The 21,049-nt window shown below is 44.7% G+C and overlaps 1 protein-coding gene across 1 annotated transcript in view; it reads left to right on the top strand.

Moving 5' to 3' along the window:
• LOC142295390 (solute carrier family 12 member 9-like) overlaps nt 1-21,049 on the top strand; it is a 351,139-nt gene that overhangs the window by 227,486 nt on the left and 102,604 nt on the right. The gene's annotated exons all lie outside the window — the stretch shown is intronic.

The raw sequence follows: 21,049 nt of genomic DNA, 5'->3' as shown, positions 1-21,049 counted from the left end.
TGGAAGCGATGCTGCGCTTGGTAACTAAGGTAAATATCGGGTAACAAAGCGGTTGGTTACCCGATATTTATCTTGGTTACCAGCGCACACCGCTTAGCGCTGGCTCCCTGCACTCCTAGCCAGAGTACACATCGGGTTAATAAGCAAACCACTTTGCTTATTTACCCGATGTGTGCTCAGGCTACGTGTGCAGGGAGTCGTCACTGGCAGCCTGAGAACGGTGGACGCTAGTAACCAGGGTAAATATCAGGTAACCAAGCATAGCACTTCTCTTGGTTACCCAATATTTACCTTGGTTACAGCTTACCGCAGGCTGTCAGACGCCGGCTCCTGCTCCCTGCACATTCAGATCGTTGCTCTCTCGCTGTCAAACACAGCGATGTATGCTTCACAGCGGGAGAGCAACGTCCAAAAAATGAACCAGCACTGTGTGTAACGAGCAACGATTTCACAGCAGGGGCCAGATCGCTGCTCAGTGTCAAACACAGCGAAATCGCTAATGAGGTCACTGGTACGTCACAAAACCTGTGACTCAGCAGAGATCTCGCTAGCGATCTCGCTATGTGAGAAGTACCCCTAAGGCTGCTTTCACACATTCGGTTTTAGCAGTGCGGCTCAATCCGGCTCAAAAACCTATGCAATGGATGCGGCAAAAAAAACGGATCCGTTGCATTAGTTTTTCGATGCGGCCCGTCCGTTTTTTGACGGATGCGGCTTGATACTAATAATGCGCAGTGCAAAAAAAAACGCATCCGGTGGCCGGATGCGGTTTTTGCCGCAGGACGCCGCATCCGGTGTCCATAGGCTTGCATTGTAAATCGCGCCGCACAAAAAAATGTGCCAGGCAACGTTCCATCCGGCCGCCGCATGGGCTAAATAAGCCGCATCCGGCAAAAAACGGACGCAACGCAAGGCCATGCGGCACAATACGGCGCTAATGCAAGTCTATGCAGAAAAAAACACAACCGGCGGCAAACAAACGGTTGCGTTTTTTCTGCAAAGCGCCGTATTGTGCCGCTCAGCAAAAACCGGATGTGTGAAAGCAGCCTAAGGAGGGACAGTGTCACAAAACCAAATTAGAAGATGTTATGAGATCCAAAAATGAATACAGTATACTAAGGGGCAGAACTATAAGACGAGTCAAAAAGCAAAAGCAAATGTCAGATATGTTGAATCAAAGTAGATACTAAAGGACTTGGACACTTCTTAGGAGCAAAAAAACAAGAGCAAATAGGCAGGGAAGCAAGACTGTATGATTAGGAATGCAACCGCAGACTCACAGGCAAGAATGAGAAATCAGAAACACGAAGGAGGAGGAGTAAAGGAGTAAAGATCGTGATCAGGAGCTGTCTATAACTCTGCATCTCTCTATTTTATGATTCCAGGATGACTATCTTGAGGTTCCAGCACACACTGTTTTGTGGGTAAGAAGCAGAACTTAAGAGAACCTGTAAAATAGGATAACAGTATTAACCTCGAGATATTGGACTAATCTGCAGGTTTAAGGGAATGCTCACACTATATGACTCAGACGAGTGCTATCTGATGTTTTATCGCATAACACTCCAATGTTAGACAATGGGGCAGTGCTGATCCAGCTCACAATCTTAATTAGCTCCTGCTGGAAATAAAATTATTCTAGATATTAAGATAACCATGTGGAGATGGAAGAATAATAATAACAATTATAAGAAAGAGAACACTCCAGCCTATAGTACCGTATAAACAAAAATCAACAACCAGAACCATAGCATGATTGTAAATAATTATACATATAGATAATTCTAGTGCTAAGGTAACATGCAGGCAGCATGGACCTGGGACAATCGCTAATCAATATAAAGTGATCAAACACACATTGATGAAATAGTGAAAAAATCTTTATTTAAGAAAGGTGCAAGTGATAGCGTATTTACACAGACAAAATATAGGGGGCGCAGATAAATAAATGACATTAATAAAAGGACTGTACACAATTACCGGATAAGGTACCCGAATAAATAGCACCCAACCAATATGAACACAATAATGGGTAAGTCCGCATAGGGAAAAAAAGGAATGTCAAGGAATATAAGGACCAGTATGTATCATACAATTGAAGGCAGAATGCAAAACAACCTCTTGTGCTTGCATATGCCTCCAAAATGAACATTATTATATGCATAGGGAGAAACAAAAGACCAAAAAATGATCATACAATTAAAGGCCGTGTGGAACAGCCTATTGTGCTCAGCTATGCAACCAAAATAGGTGGTATAATAAGCGTCTGAGTCTGGGGTTGACGCCATTCCTGCAAGCACCTTCAACCCTGACTCTGTATAGGTGAGCTTAATTGGCTTTTTCACTCTGTCTCTGATTGTATGATCAGTAGGGTCCTTTTATCTTTCTTGATATTTCCGTTCTCTCCTATGCATATCCGCGTATTATACTTATAAGTTGGAAGGGATATACCCATCTGTAAAATGCATTCGCCTCCTTGGTATTGACGAGGAGCTGCTGAAGTAAGCACCACATTAACAGGGTACAGCTTGAGACGTCTGGAAACCGCTTCACCACAGCCCCATCCAGATTTATTAGCCCATGCCACCAAGCTCTCTGCATAATCTGATCCTTATCCACAAAATAGTGTAGACAGCACAGGACGTCTCTTAGGGGTACTTCACACACAGCGAGATCGCTACTGAGATCGCTGCTGAGTCACGGTTTTTGTGACCTCATTAGCGATCTCGTTGTGTGTGACACTGAGCAGCGATCTGGCCCCTGCTGTGAGATCGCTGCTCGTTACACACAGCCCTGGTTTATTTTTTTATTGTTGCTCTCCCGCTGATAAGCACACATCGCTGTGTGTGACAGCGAGAGAGCAACAATCCTGTATGTGCAGGGAGCAGGAGCCGGTGTCTGACAGCCTGCGGTAAGCTGTAACCAAGGTAAACATCAGGTAACCAAGGTGGTTACCCGATATTTACCTTCGTTACCAGCGTCTGCAGCTCTCACGCTGCCGGTGCCAGCTCCCTGCACACGTAGCCGGAGGACACATGGGGTAAATAAGCAAAGGTTTGCTTATTAACCCGATGTGTGCTGTGGCTACGAGTGCAAGGAGCCAGCGCTAAGCGGTGTGCGCTGGTAACTAAGGTAAACATCGGGTAACCATACCCGATGTTTACCTTAGTTACCAGTGTCCGCAGCTTCCAGACGCCGGCTCCCTGCAAGCGCAGCGTCGCTTCCACGTCGCTGCTGGCTGGGGGCTGGTCACTGGTCGCTGGTGAGATCTGCCTGTTTGACAGCTCACCAGTGACCATGTAGCGACGCAGCAGCGATCCTGACCAGGTCAGATCGCTGGTGGGATAGCTGCTGCGTCGCTAAAGTGTGACGGTACCCTTAGAGTAGCAGAGGGCCTGGGGTTAGATCTGGAGATTCTGGAGACCCTGTCAATCTTGTAAGTATGTAGGAGCTCATAAGGCCAGTATCCAGGAATCAAATATTATTCCTTCTTCCCGTTTCTCTGGTCATCTAGGATCAGAGCAAAGTCCATTATTTGGGCTCTAGATAGCTCACTATCCTTTTCCAGATTAGTCAAACTTTAATCTAGGGATTCATGTGCCATTTCTGAAGCAGAGACCCTGTTATCAAGGGACGCCAACTCCTCCTGAATTATAGAAAAACCTTGCTGTTGGGACATCTCTATTCTGCCACCATAGAGTTTAGGTGACTGTTAGTAGGGAGAGCCATAATTAACTCCCTGAGAGCTTGAAATTCCTGCTGCATGCACTGAGGCTGTGGAGGTTGGGAAGGAACTGAGTAGCTATCTCCCTGTAATGCCATTGTCCCCTGCCAGAGGTGCCTCAGAGAACATTCCAGCCTGAAAGTTGCATGCCAAGATTGAGCCCTTCTTATTTTCCATTTCCAGCTTGTTCATCGCAGAAGCCAAGGATGCCTTTTCCATCAAACCTCTGAGCAGGACAATAGGACAATCTCCTCATTACCTCTGAGCAGGACAATAGTGGAGCTTCCACAGACATATTGTGGACGGAGATTATGCACTATACACAGGCAGCATGAGATGAGAGCTGAAGATGCCATCTCCGACGCATTCTGGGACTCCGGCACCATGATCCCTGTCACTGAGCGTGGTGAAGGAGTCGCTGCAGATAGCACTTCATGCTCCTGACTGCTCTCTAGTTAGCAGATAAGGGGACTAGGGCAGGCACAAGAGATGTTCTTCCCAGATAGCAGCACCAGAAGAAAAACTGATAATACACAGCGGCCAAGGAGCTCCTGTGAAACATGTCCTCACTTCTCCATGGCCAGGCCATGCCCTCATGCTTGTGGCTTTCACTCTGCTCCTCCCTCCTCCTTAAAATACAGGTGCATATCAATATCTACAGAAAAGAGAACCTTCTATAGACTTCGATAGGTAGCAGTAACTTGATCCCTCAGTGAGTTGCCATCCATCTTGCTTTGAAGAAGATTGATTTTAGCCGTTTTTCAGAGCAAATGAACTCTGAAGGCAGAGGAGAGGCTATGAAGAGACTCATAAGAGGCAAGTAAAATATATCTTTGTACCGTGTTAGCCAGTAGGGATAAAAAATTGTTTAAAAGAACTGAAGTCCTCAGTGGTTGATACCTTTTAATGGCTAACTGAAAAGATGGTAATAATTGCAAGCTTTCGAGACTACTCAGGTCTCTTCATCAGGCATGGTATAACACAAAATCTGAAGAGTCACATATTTATACACAACAGGACTTAGAAAAGTGCAGTAAAAAAAAACAAAACAAAACCCAAGTTATATAAAACAGAACTATCTCTATGGCAGGGGGGCAAACTGTTGTGGCCATAAATTTTGCTGCAGTTCAGTGTGAAAGTTTTTTGTCTTTTTACATCAGTTAAAAGATGTGCTCCTCAGACCATCCGGTGTCACAGCCTGGACCAGACCCTGATCAGAGGACAATAAAACTTTCACACTGAACTGCAGCAAAATTTATGGCCACAACAGTTTGCCCCCTCTGCCATAGAGATAGTTCTGTTTTATATAACTTGGGGTTTTTTTTTTGTTTTTTTTACAGCACTTTTCTATGTCCTGTTGTGTATAAATATGTGACTCTTCAGATTTTGTGTTATACCATGCCTGATGAAGAGACCTGAGTAGTCTGGAAAGCTTGCAATTATTACCATCTTTTCAGTTAGCCATTAAAAGGTATCAACCACTGAGGACTCTCATAAGAGGCAGAAATATGCACACTGATTCAATATAATATCAATTTTCTTATTTGCTTTGTTTCTTTCTTTATGCACAACAGTGGCCATTCTACACTGGCCTTCAGCCCTATAAACACTGATGAGCTAAGTGCTCAGACGTCTAATTTGTCTGAAAATTCACTGTTGACAAACCGTATTCACTGACTTTTCTACAGATGCATTGTGCAGTGCATTTGTTTCTTATAATTTCCAATACTTTTCTAAAACTGTCTGTACAGCTGTAAAATTGATATATGTACATCGCAAGACATAAAAGAACAGTAAAAGGAAGAGTGACTTTTCCATAAACCATCACAATGTCACTCTGTAACATGTAGTTCAGCTCCGTAGCTCTAGGGCTCCCGTGCAAAGTACGGACAGTAGCCTAAGGTGTGTTTTATCCTCCACTTCAAAATATGTATTCAGCTTCCTTTTGATTAGTGATAACAACATGTCAGCCTTTTATAATACCTCTTTAGACATTTCTTTTATCTTCTTATGAGGAGCTTTTATTGTTTCTGCCATCTGATAGACCTAGCTTGTTAAAGCTCTCGGTTACTAATTTTCTTTCATTGGTGGACTCACCCATATTTTGGTGCCGCTTGCTTTGTTAAAACAGATTGAGTTACTTGCCGTTTACTTTTCGCAGCACTGTCTGAGCATTTGACAGTGCACCTATTTCTCAGCGTAGCCAGTGATTTACAAAAATGCTTGTACAGCCATAAACATGACAGACGTGTCTTAGAAGAGGCATAAAAGAACAGTGAAAGAAAAAAAAAGCTTTTGAAACAACAACAGACTGTCACTTGCCTTTCTCTAAAACCTTATTTAGTTTATTTAGCAATATTTTTGTTCATAGCAGACACAGACATCCCCTCTCCCTCCCTGTTTAAGAGCATTTTCACCAAGTTTAAGATCTCTGGAAACTTAAGTCTTCTTTTGTCAAGATGTCAAAAATCTTCAAGGCCTTGTTCCCATTTTTTTTTGTACAGTTACAATACATGCATTTAGGGTCGATGTAATGGATTTAAAGGGAACCTGTCAGGTCGAATATGCACCCAGAACCACAAGCAGTTCTGGGTGCATATTGCTAATCCCAGCCTAACCGTCCCTGTATACACTAGTATAGATAAAGAGATCTGTAGAAAAGGTATTTCTAAAGATCTTTTATCATATTCTAATGAGCGCGGGGACTAGTCCTAAGGGAGTTACTTCCCTTGCTAGTCGGCCATGTTAGCACACCCCTGTGGGTGGGCTAACATGCTAATGAATGCACAGCATCAGAGGATGATCTCACTCACCTCTCCGCTGCCATCGCCACCCAACACTGGATTTCGGCTCGGTGCGCATGATCCCAGAGTTTCGATGATACGCACTATGAAGCCGGGTGTACGCGTCCTGGCTTCAATCTGAAATAGTGCGCATGACCAAAACTCTGGGATCATGCGCACTGAGCTGAAATCCAGTGTCGGATGGCATCGGTGAGATGAGTGAGATCATCCTGTGATGCTGCGCATTCATTAACATGTTAGCTCGCCCACAGGGGTGTACTAACATGCTAATGGGGCCGACTAGCAAGGGAAGCAATGCCCTTGGGACTAGTCCCCGCGCTCATTAGCATACGATAAAAGATCTTTAGAAATACTTTTTCTAAAGATCCCTTTATTATGCTAGTGTATACAGGGACAGTTAGGCAGGGAATAGCAATATGCACCCAGAACTGCTCCTGGTTCTGGGTGCATATTGGACCTGACAGGTTCCCTTTAAACAATGGTCTATTGGATAGTTGGAAGACAGGGATCCCGCCAAAGGAAGGCTCAACTTTGTTTAGTTGAATGGGCTTATTACCCAGAAAGTGATAGTGGTTGGGGTTGTTTGCTAAGGTCGATGTCCCGTTGCAATCGATCTTTGGATCCGTTGCCAGTAAAATTAGGTATTTATTTAAAAACACCTTGAAGGCGCTGGCATCTCTTCAAAGGGAATAACTAGAATTTGAAAGTTGTTGATACTTTATTTTTTATAAATAAAAACCCACAGCCTTCAAGTTATTCCCTATGAGAAGGCAACAGCATTTTCCAAGGTGTTTTTGTAAATAAATACTTGATTTAATGGCCAGACCAGGAATGACTGAAAGAAGAATAAAAAAAAGAGGGCTGGATTGATACACAGCACTTGTGTGTGTCACGCTGGTGGGTGTAAAGCCACTGCGCCACGGGCCGGGCTTATCTTGGAGGGGTGTGGCTAAAGTGTCTACCGGGTCTTCACTAGGTCCTCTGATGGTGAGGATAGGCTGGCCTGCTAGTAGTCACCAAGTACTATTCCAGTGCAGTCCCTGGGGCTGCAGCAATTGATTAGAGGCATGGGAACAATGTACCGGAGGGCAACACAAAGGTCTAGTTAGGTAGTTTCAGGTCCGGACAGGCAGCACAAGATCAAAGTACAAAGCTGAGTTCAGGAGCAAAGAAGTCAAACAGGACGGGTATATAATAATAATAATAATAATCTTTATTTCTATAGCGCCAACATATTCCGCAGCGCTTTACAATTCAGAAGGATCATATACAAACAAGTAACAGTTATCGAAAATACAATATTTAAAGGGAAAAAAGACAACCCTGCTCGTGAGAGCTTACAATCTACAGTGAGATGGGGGGGGACAGGGTACAAGTGCTTATTTACAATGACAATCCAGCCATCTCAAGAAAATGGGGGATAGATAATGGCTTCGTGGATCAGTTGGCCAGGACCTTGAGATGCATTTGGGTGCCATGGAGTTTGACGTGGGGTACTTATCTGAGAAGATGTGGAGGGATTAGGTGAAATTAGTTTGGCTAGGGATTGTGATAGGCCGCCCTAAAGAGATGCGTTTTTAGGGTGCGTCTGAAGCTTAGTACGTTGTGATTCGTCCTAACTTCTTGGGGTAGAGCGTTCCAGAGGTTTGGTGCAGCTCGGAAGAAGTCTTGGATTCGGGAGTGGAAGGTTCGAATTAGTGTGGATGTTAGTCGAAAGTCATTTGCAGAGCGTAGAGAACGGGTGGGGTGATAGACAGAGAGGAGGATGGAGATGTAGGGGGGTGCCGCATTGTGGAGAGCTTTGTGGGTGAGAACAAGCAGTTTGAATTGGATCCTGTGATATATGGGCAGCCAGTGCAATGACTGGCACAGAGCAGAGGCATCCGAGTAGCGGTTAGCCAGATAGGTGACCCTGGCTGCTGCATTGAGGATGGACTGTAGAGGAGAGAGTCTAGTTAGGGGGAGACCAATTAATAGAGAGTTACAGTAGTCAAGGCAAGAGTGGATCAGGGCCACGGTGAGGCTTTTTGTCGTTTCCATTGTGAGAAAGGGGCGGATTCTAGAGATGTTCTTGAGGTGCAAGCGGCAAGAGTGGGCAAGAGATTGTATGTGGGAAGTGAAGGAGAGATGAGTGTCAAGTATAACACCCAGACAGCGGGCTTGCTGCCTAGGATTTATCGTTGTGCCACACACAGAGAGGGAGATGTCAGGTTGAGGAAGGTTGGAAGATGGAGGGAAAAGAAGAAGTTCAGTTTTGGAAAGGTTAAGTTTCAGATAGAGAGCAGACATGACATTGCAAACTGTAGTCAGGCAGTCACTTGTGTTGTGTAGTACAGCGGGGGTGAGTTCAGGGGATGAGGTGTATAGCTGTGTGTCATCAGCATAAAGATGGTACTGAAAGCCAAATCTGCTGATGGTCATTCCAATTGGGGCAGTGTAGAGGGAGAAAAGAAGAGGGCCAAGGACTGAACCTTGAGGGACCCCAACAGTGAGAGGAAAAGGAGAAGATGTGGAGCCAGCAAATGATACACTGAATGAGCGGCCAGAAAGATAAGCAGAGAACCAGGAAAGAACAGTGTCCTTTAGGCCGATAGAATGGAGCATAGAGAGAAGGAGATGGTGGTCAACAGTGTCGAAGGCGGCAGAGAGGTCAAGAAGAATAAGCAGAGAGTGGTCACCGTTACGTTTTGTTGTCAGTAGGTCATTGGTCACTTTGACAAGAGCAGTTTCTGTTGAGTGTAAAGGGCGGAAGCCAGACTGTAAAGGATCTAGAAGAGAGTGAGTGGAAAGGTAGTGGGTGAGACGAGAGTAGACCAGGCGCTCCAAGAGTTTGGAGATGAAGGGGAGATTGGAGACTGGTCTGTAGTTGCTTGTGCAGGACGGATCAAGAGAAGGTTTTTTTAATAATGGAGTAATGATAGAGTGTTTGAGGGAACAGAGGAAGATACCAGAAGAGAGAGAGATTGAAGATTTTAGTTAGGTGAGTGGTGACAACCGGAGAGAGAGACTGGAGTAGGTGTGAGGGAAAGGGATCAGTAGGGCAAGTGGTAGGACGAGAAGAAGAGAGGAGCCTGGAGACTTCCTCCTCTGTGACTGGGTCAAATGTGGAAAGTGAGCTGGATGGGATATGGCGAGGGATGGGATTCACAAGGCTTAGTGGCTGGGAGCTGATCTCTCGGCGGATGTTTTTTATTTCCTTTGTGAAATACGAGGTCAGGTCGTCAGCATGAAGGTCTGTGATAGGGGTCTGTGCTTTGGGACTGAGGAGGGAGTGAAAGGTGTCAAAGAGCTTTTTTGGATTGTTGGATAGTGAGGAGATAAGGGTGGTGAAGTAGGTCTGTTTAGCGAGGTGAAGGGAAGAGTTGTAGGTCCTTGGCATGAACTTGTAGTGGATGAAGTTTTCTGGTGTGCGGGTTTTCCTCCATAGGCGTTCGGCACTCCTGGAGCATCGCTGAAGAAATCGAGTTTGGGATGTGAGCCAAGGCTGTTTTACTCTGTGTTTGGAGGTTCTGAGAGTGAGGAGTATATAAGCCGGGTCAATAACAACATGTATGAACAAGACACTAGCAGAAGAACTAACTCACCAGCAGCAGCATTCAGCCGAGTTGGAAAGGCTACTGGAAGCAGCCCAGAGAGACAGAGGCTGGGAAGAGAAGAGCGGTGACCTCAGTGAGTGGGGTAGCGCTTTCTAGCTGCGCGAGTCACAGGAGGGACGTATGAAAATCACTTATCTTTCATTGCATTTCAAAGCATCAGAAAACTAGAGTGTGTGAAGCACACCTAAGGCTGGACCTAAAACATATGCAATATATGATGCATCTTTGAGCCAAAGTCAGAAGTAGAAGGAAGGAAGAAAGAATTGAAGGGAAGGGTGTATACATTTTTCATTCCTTTTAAATCTACTCCTAATCAAAATCTATACTAAAAACTGTGTCTCATTTCAGCCTTAAATAGGTTTTGTCACTTCTATAAAAAATTGACTTGCATACCTTGCAAAAATTCCAGAACTCCCCTTCCTCTGACGGTCTTTTCTATTTTGTGCATTGCAAAGCATGTTGCTTTTGGAGTGCAGTATGTGAAATTTCTGCTTTGGTCCAATAGTCTTCTCTTAAAGAGTACACTATCACTCATACCTTCCTGTGTGGAAATATTTTACAACATGTGGTTAAGATATTATTCAGATTGCATGAACAAGGCTGGAACTATAATTTGTTGTGAAATCTCCATTATCCTTTTACTTTTCCTCTGTTTAGGATCCAAAACTGTATTATGTGAATAAGACCTCGCTCACACAAACATATGATTCGGACGAGTGCAATGTAAGAAAATCTCTCATTGCACACTGACCAATTATCAATTAAATTCAATAAGGCAGAGCACATCTGCAATTTTTCTCATGCCGAAGTGGCATGAGAGAAATATTGCAGCATGCTGCAATTGGCAGCTTATCTCGGCTCACGCGAACCCACAAGTCTGTGTATGTGTGTGAAACACCTCACTGTACTCGGATGACATCGAGCATAGTGCAATATAAACACCCCCCTCCTGTCTGACCAGGGCCCCGGCACTTGCCTGGGTGCTGACCCCAGCCCTGCATGTAGGGGACACAGCTAGCATGTGGTCAGATCAGTCCAAAGTAGAACTTTTTGGGCTAAATGCAAAATGCAGTGTGGTGGAAAACTAAAACTGAACATCACCCTGAAAAAAACTTTCCTACCATCAAACATGGTGGTGGAAGTATCATGCTGTGGAGTTGCTTTTCTTCAAATGAATGGAGCTAAGTGCAGGGCCATCTTGGAGGAAAACCTGTTAGAGGCTGCAAAAAACATTAGACTGGGGCGCAAGTTCACCTTCCAACAGGAAAACAACCCTAAACATACTACTAGAGCTACAATAGAACAGTTTTCGTGAAAGCATGATCCAGGACTGGTATTCTTCGCTCCAGCCTGGTCATTTCAGGGGTTAACTCCCATCAGCCTCGTTCTGGTTTCAGGAGACACTATATCTGGTCTCTGCACTTGCATTCCAGTACTGGTTATAGTTTTGCTCTGTAGCCTGTAACTGATTCTGGTGAGATTTCTTGTTTGATCTAACTCCTTGTTACCGTGCTCTGACTTGTATCTTCCCCTGTTCGTCCGTCTGTCCCAGTCCTTGACTTCCCGCTCCTGTCTGTTGTTTGTGGTTTGTGTTTTCCTCTGCATCCCTGATCTCCCGGCTTCAGACTCGGTTCTTTTTTCTGACTTTGATATTGATCTTCCCTTTGCAGTGACTTGACTTTCCTGGCTAGACCCTGACTGTTTGACTACTCTATTGCCCCCTGGTGGTTTGCCTGTTAACTGCCTGCTGAAGTTACTCTGCTGTACGTCAGCTGCCTTTCTGTTAGTGTTACTTTGTCTCTCCTTCACTACTCTGCTGCCTCCTAGTGGGGAATACGCTGTACTACATCTTACTAGCTCTTTGTACAGCATGACAATATTCATCTGTTTCAATGGCCTGGTCCAGGCTTAAGGGTGCTTTACATGCTGCAACATCACTAGCGATTGATAGCGATGTCACGAGCGAGAGCACCCGCCCCCGTTGTTGGTGCGATATGTGGTGATCGCTGCTGTGTAGCAAACGTTATCGCTACGGCAGCGTCACACGCACATACCTGTTCTGCGACGTCGCTGTTGATGCCGAACAATCCCTCCTTCAAGGGGGTAGGTGCGTTCGGCGTCACAGCGATGTCACAAAACGGCTGTCCAATAGAAGAGGAGGGGCGGAGATGAGCGGCCGGAACATGCCGCTCACCTCCTTCCTTCCTCATTGCCGGTGGACGCAGGTAAGGAGATGTTCGTCGCTCCCGCGGTGTCACATATAGCGATGTGTGATGCCGCAGGAACGACAAAGAATATCGCTACTGACCAGACAATGATTTTTGGTAAATGAACGACGTGTCACAGACCAACGATTTTTGCCTCTTTTGCGATCGTTTAAGGTCGCTCATAGGTGTTACATGCTACGACGTCGCTAACAACGCCGGATGTGCGTCACAAACACCGTGACCCTGACGATATATCGTTAGCTATGTCGTAGCGTGTAAATGGCCCTTTACATTTCATTGAGAATCTGTGGTAGGACTTGTAAACTGTTGCTCACAGACGCTCTTCTCCAATCTCACTGAGAGAGAGCTATTTAAAGAATAATCGGCAAAAATTCAGGCTTCAGATGTGCAAAGCTGATAGAGACATTGCCCAAAAGACTTGCAGCAGTCATTGCAGTGAAAGTTGGTCCTGAAAAGTATTAACTTAGAGGGGCTGAATACAAATGCACGTCATAGTTTTCAGATTTAGAGTTTTAAAATATTTAGAGAGCCATGTATAATTTTCTTTACACTTCACAAATACTTACTACTCTGTGTTGGTATTTCACATAATATCTTAATAAAATACATTTCAAGTTTGTGGGTGTAATGTGAAAAAGTTTGCGGGGTATGAATACATTTTCAAGGCACTGTATATATCTAAACAGACCTGAATGGGCACTCTCAGCATTTTGCTATTGCACATTAGATCTGGTGCCCAGTTATTTATGGCACTGTGCGTGGAAAGCCGATAGGATGTTTGATTTTTCTTGTTATCTGGTTATTTTGTGTCTCGCATATATATGGCTCCCATTGGTAAGAGGTAATTGACCGTTTAGCGGTGCCATGTTGCTCCCATTCCCCTGCACCTGCTTTGTTATTTATTCCTGATTTTCATGTTAAGCTGCCACACTTTGCTTGATAGAGCGTTAAACATATTATCTATCAAGGGCAAGCTGAAGCAGACAAATATAAGGTGAGGGGGCTGGAGGGGATGAGAGAAGAGATAACTGCAAATAGTGAGAGCAAGTTACGGAGTATGTTAACCCTTTACCCCTCTACATGAGAGTCATGTATGGTAACTAGGGGGCACTTTAACATAATCCTACTTGCAGTCGTTTCTCCATGTTTTACCATGGAATGTAGTACATAATAATATGTATGGTGGAGATCAAAATCTGCACCGAAGCCTAAAGCCTGCTTTACACGCTGCAATGTATCTTACAATGTTTCGGCGGGGTCATGTCGTAAGTGATGCACATCCGGCATCGTAAGTTACATTGCAGTGTGTGACAGGTACGTGCGATTGCGATTGAACGTTAAAACGTTCATCGCATACACATCGTACCTTTCTCTAGAATTGCACGTCAGATTGTTCATCGTACCCGGGGTATCACACATTGCAGTGTGTGACACCCCGGGAACGATGAACAGATCTTACCTACGTCCTGCGGCTCCCGGCCAGCAATGCGGAAGGAAGGAGGTGGGCGGGATGTTTACGTCCCGCTCAGCTCCGCCCCTCCGCTTCTATTGGCCGGCTGCCGCGTGACGTCGATGTGACGCCGAACGTCCCTCCCATTCCAGGAAGTGGACGTTCGCCGCCCACATCGAGGTCATATGGACGGGTAAGTACGTGTGACGGGGGTTACTTGTTTGTGCGGCACGTTCAACAAATTGAACGTGCCACACATACGATGGGGGCGTTGCAAATCGCATACGATATCGTATGCGAAATTGCAACGTGTAAAGCGGGCTTTAGATCATAGTCACTTTTACCCTTTACATGTATACGGTAATTTTGAAATAGACACAAAATTTTGCAAACAATCTACCACATCTGATTGAAGGATATGTCATCACTTCTTGATTTGTAGGGGTGGCTGCCTTCCAAGAAAAAAATAAAGGGGTTTACATACTCCTTTTACATTGATATTCTGTCCTTAAGATAAAGGGGGCGTTACACGCTACGATATCGCTAGCGGTATCGCTAGCGAGCGTACCCGCCCCTGTCGTTTGTGCGTCACGGGCAAATCGCTAACACCTGTCACACGTACTTACCTTCCTAGCGACGTTGCTGTGGGCGGCGAACAACCTCTTTGTTAAGGGGGAGGTTCGTTCACCGTCACAGCGATGTCACACAGCAGCCGACCAATAGAAGCGGAGGGGCGGTGACCAGCCACATTAACGACACGCCCACCTCATTGCCGGAGGACGCAGGTAAGCTGTTGCGCTTCGTTCCCGGGGTGTCACATGTAGCGATGTGTGCTGCCTCAGGAACGACGAACAACCTGCGTCCACAACGACCAACGAGATTTTGAAAATGAACGACGTGTCAACGATCAACGATTAGGTGAGTATGTTTGATCGTTAACACTCGTTCGGAGCTGTTACACGCAATGACGTCGCTAACGACGCCGGATGTGCGTCACGAATTCCGTGACCCCGCTGACATATCGTTAGATATGTCGTTGCGTGTAAAGCCCCCTTAAGTCTTTAATATCTAATCAGTAGTGGTCTGACACCCAGCAGCCTCACTGATTAGTTGCTATCAAGTGCACTGGTGCCCAGATGTAAACCGTGTAAAGAGCGGACCATGACAGCTACATACACTGTGTAGTGGCTGCTGCCATGTACTGCAGAACAGCTACTAGTAATTAGTCTGCACCACCTGTGAACAGGCGCTAAACAGTGTAAGGGTCTCTTCCGCTCTGCACACGGTTTACAAGCAGTGCCTTGAAAATAGTCAAGCCCCCTGAACTTTTCCACATTTGCGTCACACCGCACTGCTCTACATCCACTGCTTTTTATACCACTGAGCCTTTTCTATGGGCAGTAGTAATTTCCACACACTCTGGATCCCTAGACAGCCTACATATTCCATTCCTTCGTACTGAGGATTTTTACATGTTATTCACCCAAGAAGGACATTCCACAGATACTCTACTCTAGCCTGATGAAGGGTACATTACCCAAAATGTTGCTATATTTCACTTTGCAGCATAACAACCTTTTTCTTAGATAGATTATATATAGATACAGTTAGGTCCAGAAATATTTGGACAGTGACACAATTTTCGCGAGTTGGGCTCTGCATGCCACCACATTGGATTTGAAATGAAACCTCTACAACAGAATTCAAGTGCAGATTGTAACGTTTAATTTGAAGGTTTGAACAAAAATATCTGATAGAAATTGTAGGAATTGTACACATTTCTTTACAAACACTCCACATTTTAGGAGGTCAAAAGTAATTGGACAAATAAACCAAACCCAAACAAAATATTTTTATTTTCAATATTTTGTTGCGAATCCTTTGGAGGCAATCACTGCCTTAAGTCTGGAACCCATGGACATCACCAAACGCTTGGTTTCCTCCTTCTTAATGCTTTTCCAGGCCTTTACAGCCACAGCCTTCAGGTCTTGCTTGTTTGTGGGTCTTTCCGTCTTAAGTCTGGATTTGAGCAAGTGAAATGCATGCTCAATTGGGTTAAGATCTGGTGATTGACTTGGCCATTGCAGAATGTTCCACTTTTTTGCACTCATGAACTCCTGGGTAGCTTTGGCTGTATGCTTGGGGTCATTGTCCATCTGTACTATGAAGCGCCGTCCGATCAACTTTGCGGCATTTGGCTGAATTTGGGCTGAAAGTATATCCCGGTACACTTCAGAATTCATCCGGCTACTCTTGTCTGCTGTTATGTCATCAATAAACACAAGTGCCCAGTGCCATTGAAAGCCATGCATGCCCATGCCATAACTCTGGCCTGTCTATTTTTGGAATTGATGAATGGTTTGCATCTAGATGTGAACCCTTTGTATTTACTTTCATGGAGTCTTCTCTTTACTGTTGACTTAGAGACAGATACACCTACTTCACTGAGAGTGTTCTGGACTTCAGTTGATTTTGTGAACGGGTTCTTCTTCACCAAAGAAAGTATACGGCGATCATCCACCACTGTTGTCATCCGTGGACTCCCAGGCCTTTTTGAGTTCCCAAGCTCACCAGTCAATTCCTTTTTTCTCAGAATGTACCCGACTGTTGATTTTGCTACTCCAAGCATGTCTGCTATCTCTCTGATGGATTTTTTCTTTTTTTTTCAGCCTCAGGATGTTCTGCTTCACCTCAATTGAGAGTTCCTTAGACCGCATGTTGTCTGGTCACAGCAACAGCTTCCAAATGCAAAACCACACACCTGTAATCAACCCCAGACCTTTTAACTACTTCATTGATTACAGGTTAACGAGGGAGACGCCTTCAGAGTTAATTGCAGCCCTTAGAGTCCCTTGTCCAATTACTTTTGGTCCCTTGAAAAAGAGGAGGCTATGCATTACAGAGCTATGATTCCTAAACCCTTTCTCCGATTTGGATGTGAAAACTCTCATATTGCAGCTGGGAGTGTGCACTTTCAGCCCATATTATATATATAATTGTATTTCTGAACATGTTTTTGTAAATAGCTAAAATAACAAAACGTGTGTCACTGTCCAAATATTTCTGGACCTAACTGTATATCAGGGTAGAAAAATAAAAAGCGTTAACCAAACCATTCCTTTTTGTGCTTATTTTTGATGTGCTATTGCTTCATACACTAGAAGGCTGGGATCACACAACTGTATTTTCTCCATCTGAGTAAAAGGGTACAATTATGCTATCAGAGTTTATTCAGGGTGGGATCTGTTTTTCTGAGGTGTGAATTCTTCATATTCTCCATTCAGTCAGTCAATTTTTCACAGACGCATAGATTTGAATGGCCAAGTGTGATCTGATTCATGTAGGCAAAGCATGCATGGTGCGACTTTTTTTTCCTCGGTCTGACATAAAAAATGAACATGTGCACTTCGGACCGAAGATATGGTCATCTGCACAAGCCCTTAATGTCTCTAGGATAGGTCATCATCTTTATGAGAGTAGGGGACAATATCTTTTAACTTTTTAAAGATCCTCGCTGCACAGTAGCTCTCTGTAGGAAACTTCAGCTCGGTTCCTTTGCATGTGTAAATGCTACCTTGTAGGCCTCCTTCACACATCCGTGTGTCCGGTACATGTGATGTTCAGTGCTGCTGTCTCTGCCTCTGCTGTTGCTTCCGTGTCCTGCTAATTTTGGTCACTGCATATTCACTGTACTCACCGCGGACCCGGAAGTAACAGCAGCACTGGAGACAGGTAAGTATACGTGTGCTATCCAGATGTCACATGGACAGCACGCAGAACACACACATACGTACCTTCACCATGGACCGTGCAGAACATTAGTGTTTTACACGATGTGTGAAGGAGGCCTTACATCTCTTTTTAGAAGAAAGATGGTGATGTAGAAGAAAAGCAGAGTGTCATTTTTAACCCTCATTCTATATGTTCTAGATTAGGAAGTGCACACAATCTAAGATTTATAAAATACATTTTATACATGAGGAAGCTTAGTGTGTGGCTTGTGGAGACACTGCAGCATCCCCTGTAAGAACCTATAATTTCCCCAGTATTTGGGCTCGGAGACTTCTTTAACTGCAGTAATTATGGTATCTCCTCTGTCAGGTGCTTAATGAACATATTGCTCTTTATCAGGCTTCTCACCTTGTCTTCCTGCGGAGAGAAATTCTATTTCTCCACAAATCCCTGTGCACTGGAACTGATTTTCTGAACAAATAGGATTGCGTGATCAGGGAGAGCCGGCTTTATTCTGATAGATGGTGTCTGCTCTCCGCGCTCTCTTATTCAGTTAAAGAGTCATCAACATCCAGCGTGATGCTCCTGGACGGAGGGCAGGGTGTGCAGACGGTGGGTTATGGCCATGAACCTGGCAGATAAATCACCACTGTCGGCTTTACTTAAATAAGGCCATTCCTTCAGACACAAAGTGGCACTGCTATATTTTTTCATTAATTTATTTATTTATCCATCCCTATTTTTTTTTCTCCATTGCTCCTCCATGGAAATGTCAGTGTGCCCCGATTCCCAACCCGTTTAGGTCTATTTAGAATCAGCAGTGCCTCAGTGTATTGTGGAGCTATATTACATATCTTTTACAAAATGGTAGGTCTATTAGAGCCTTAACATATTGGCTTCACTTCCTGGGAAGGCTGCATTGTTTATATGATTAATGACCATTACAGACCAATATCTGCCATCCATATCTACCGACTAATTCCTAACCATCCACATTTTTCAGTGAACCTGGAAAGCGTTTCTTTTCTGATTTATTATAATATTAATAATATATATTCACATATATAGCACTATTAATTCCACAGCGCTTTACAGACTTCATCACCACTGTCTCCATTGGGGCTCATAATCTAAATTCAATATCTGTCTTCGGAGTGCGGGAGGAAACCAGACAACCTGGAGGAAACCCACGCAAACACAGGAGAACATATAAACTCCTAAGGCCGGGTACACATATCCAGCTTTTCGCCGGTTTGACGGATGCGGCGCACGCCAGTACAATATGATATAGTACAGTGGCAGCGCCACAACTTCCGGGTCACATGCTCTGGTCACATGACAGCATGTGACTGGCGCTTGTTGCACTGCCAGTGTACTGTATACACTGTACTGGCGTGCGCCGCATCCGTCAAACCGGCGAAAAGCCAGATATGTGTACCCAGCCTTACAGATATTGTCCTTGGTGGGATTTGAACCCAGGACCCCAGCGCTGCAAGACTGGAGTGATTTATTTACCCATACCACTCCGCTGAACTCTCCATCCCATGAAGAGAATTCTTCACAATCCGAAAAAACCATTTAGTATATTTTTAGATTATTTTTTCCTATATTTTGTAATACTGTGGTGAATTTAGACTAAAGACTACTTTACACACTGCGATATCGGTCCCGATATCGCTAGTGTGGGTACCCGCCCCCATCTGTTGCGCGACACGGGCAAATCGCTGCCCGTGCCGCACAACATCGCCCAGACCCGTCACACTACTTACCTGTCCGGCGACGTCGCTGTGACCGGCGAACCGCCTCCTTTCTAAGGGGGCGGTCCGTGCGGCGTCACAGCGACGTCACTGAAGCGTCACTGAACCGCCGCCCAATAGCAGCGGAGGGGCGGAGATGAGCGGGACGTAACATCCCGCCCACCTCCTTCCTTCTGCATAGCAGCCGGGAGGCAGGTAAGGGTAGCTTCCTCGTTCCTGCGGCGTCACACGCAGTGATGTGTGCTGCCGCAGGAACGAGGAACAACTTCGTTACTGCTGCAGTAACGATTTTTAAGAATGGACCCCCATGTCGCCGATTAGCGATTTTGCATGTTTTTGCAACGATGCAAAATCGCTTATCGGTGTCACACGCAACGGCATCGCTAATGCGGCCGGATGTGCGTCACAAATTCCGTGACCCCAACGACTCCGCATTAGCGATGTCGCAGCGTGTAAAGCCCCCTTAAAAGAAAAAGCTCAGTTTTAGCCCTCACACTGCTAAATGTATGCATATATACTGTGCTACCATATATTGTCTTTCTACGGCAACCTTCTATGCTGCGCCAATATATATTACCAACTTGGACTATTATGGCATCTCTACATGCACGACCACCACTTCAGCCATTCTTCATGTGGATGCAGCAGATGATGACAGATGCTGATCCATTAGAGGGCAAATGCACTGTATAGCATTAATGGAAATATCTGTTACTAAGTTTTTGTTACCCAATCTGACACCATCATTATGATGGGGCAGAGACCCTCATTCCAGCGATGTATCACTTTTGAGCTGCTTGCTCCAGTTTTGATAAAATCAATGATTTTGTTTAGCCGTTTTTTGAATGCTGAGCTCTGTATAACTCCGCCCACACCACTGATTTGACAGTTTTTTGTGTGCACTGTACATACTGTAGATAGAATGCTGCCAATCAGCGGTGGGGGCGGAGTTATACAGGGCTCATGAATATGACAGCAGGCCAACTAGTCCTCTAACAATAATCTCCTTCTGATAAAGTAGGGATGCTATAAAAAAGCACACATAGCAAGAAGACCAGTAAGTGACACATCGCTGGAATCAGGGTCCCTGCCCCTACATTATTCTGCTCTCAGATTAGGGGGCAAAAACCTGGTGATAGATTGCCTTTAAATGAGAAAGGGCTTTATTTTTCCATATTAATTTAAAGGTATATTAGTTTATACCAGTGTTTGGATGCCGTGTTGCAAATCATTATAAGACTAAAAAAAAAATCATCCACTTTTCATCCAGAAAACTGATATTTTTCTCATTTGCCATCCATATGCAGTCTGTGTGCAAGCTGTTGTTAAAAATTTACAAGACTAAATGCAGTTTCTTGTGTTAAAGAATATCCGAAAAAATCGGATTCAATATGGATCCTTTTTTTGGGGTTCTTTTTGTATTTTTTTGCGCACCCATAGACTTGAATGAGCGATCTCATCCGACACATGAAAGAAACTTATGCACGCTGCGATTTCACGCACAGAATCAGTTTTGAAAAAAATCGCTCATTTGCACCCCCCCATTGAATAATATTGATCTGAATGCGGTTCGCGTGTTTCTGCTTTTCACGAATGCCATGTGGACCGTAATTACAGTGGTGTGAACTTGGCCTAACGTGGAGGATTTCCAGATCCACAATACGGTACAACGGTACATAACAAGTGCAGTGCTCAGCGCCTGGCTCTACAGACAATATCGGGGAGATGATTATCACGTGGCAGGTCTAGTTATGGCTG

Source organism: Anomaloglossus baeobatrachus, chromosome 3, assembly GCF_048569485.1.
Source record: "Anomaloglossus baeobatrachus isolate aAnoBae1 chromosome 3, aAnoBae1.hap1, whole genome shotgun sequence".
NCBI classification, from domain to species: Eukaryota; Metazoa; Chordata; class Amphibia; order Anura; family Aromobatidae; genus Anomaloglossus; species Anomaloglossus baeobatrachus.
This window is presented reverse-complemented; position numbering and strand designations above follow the sequence as displayed.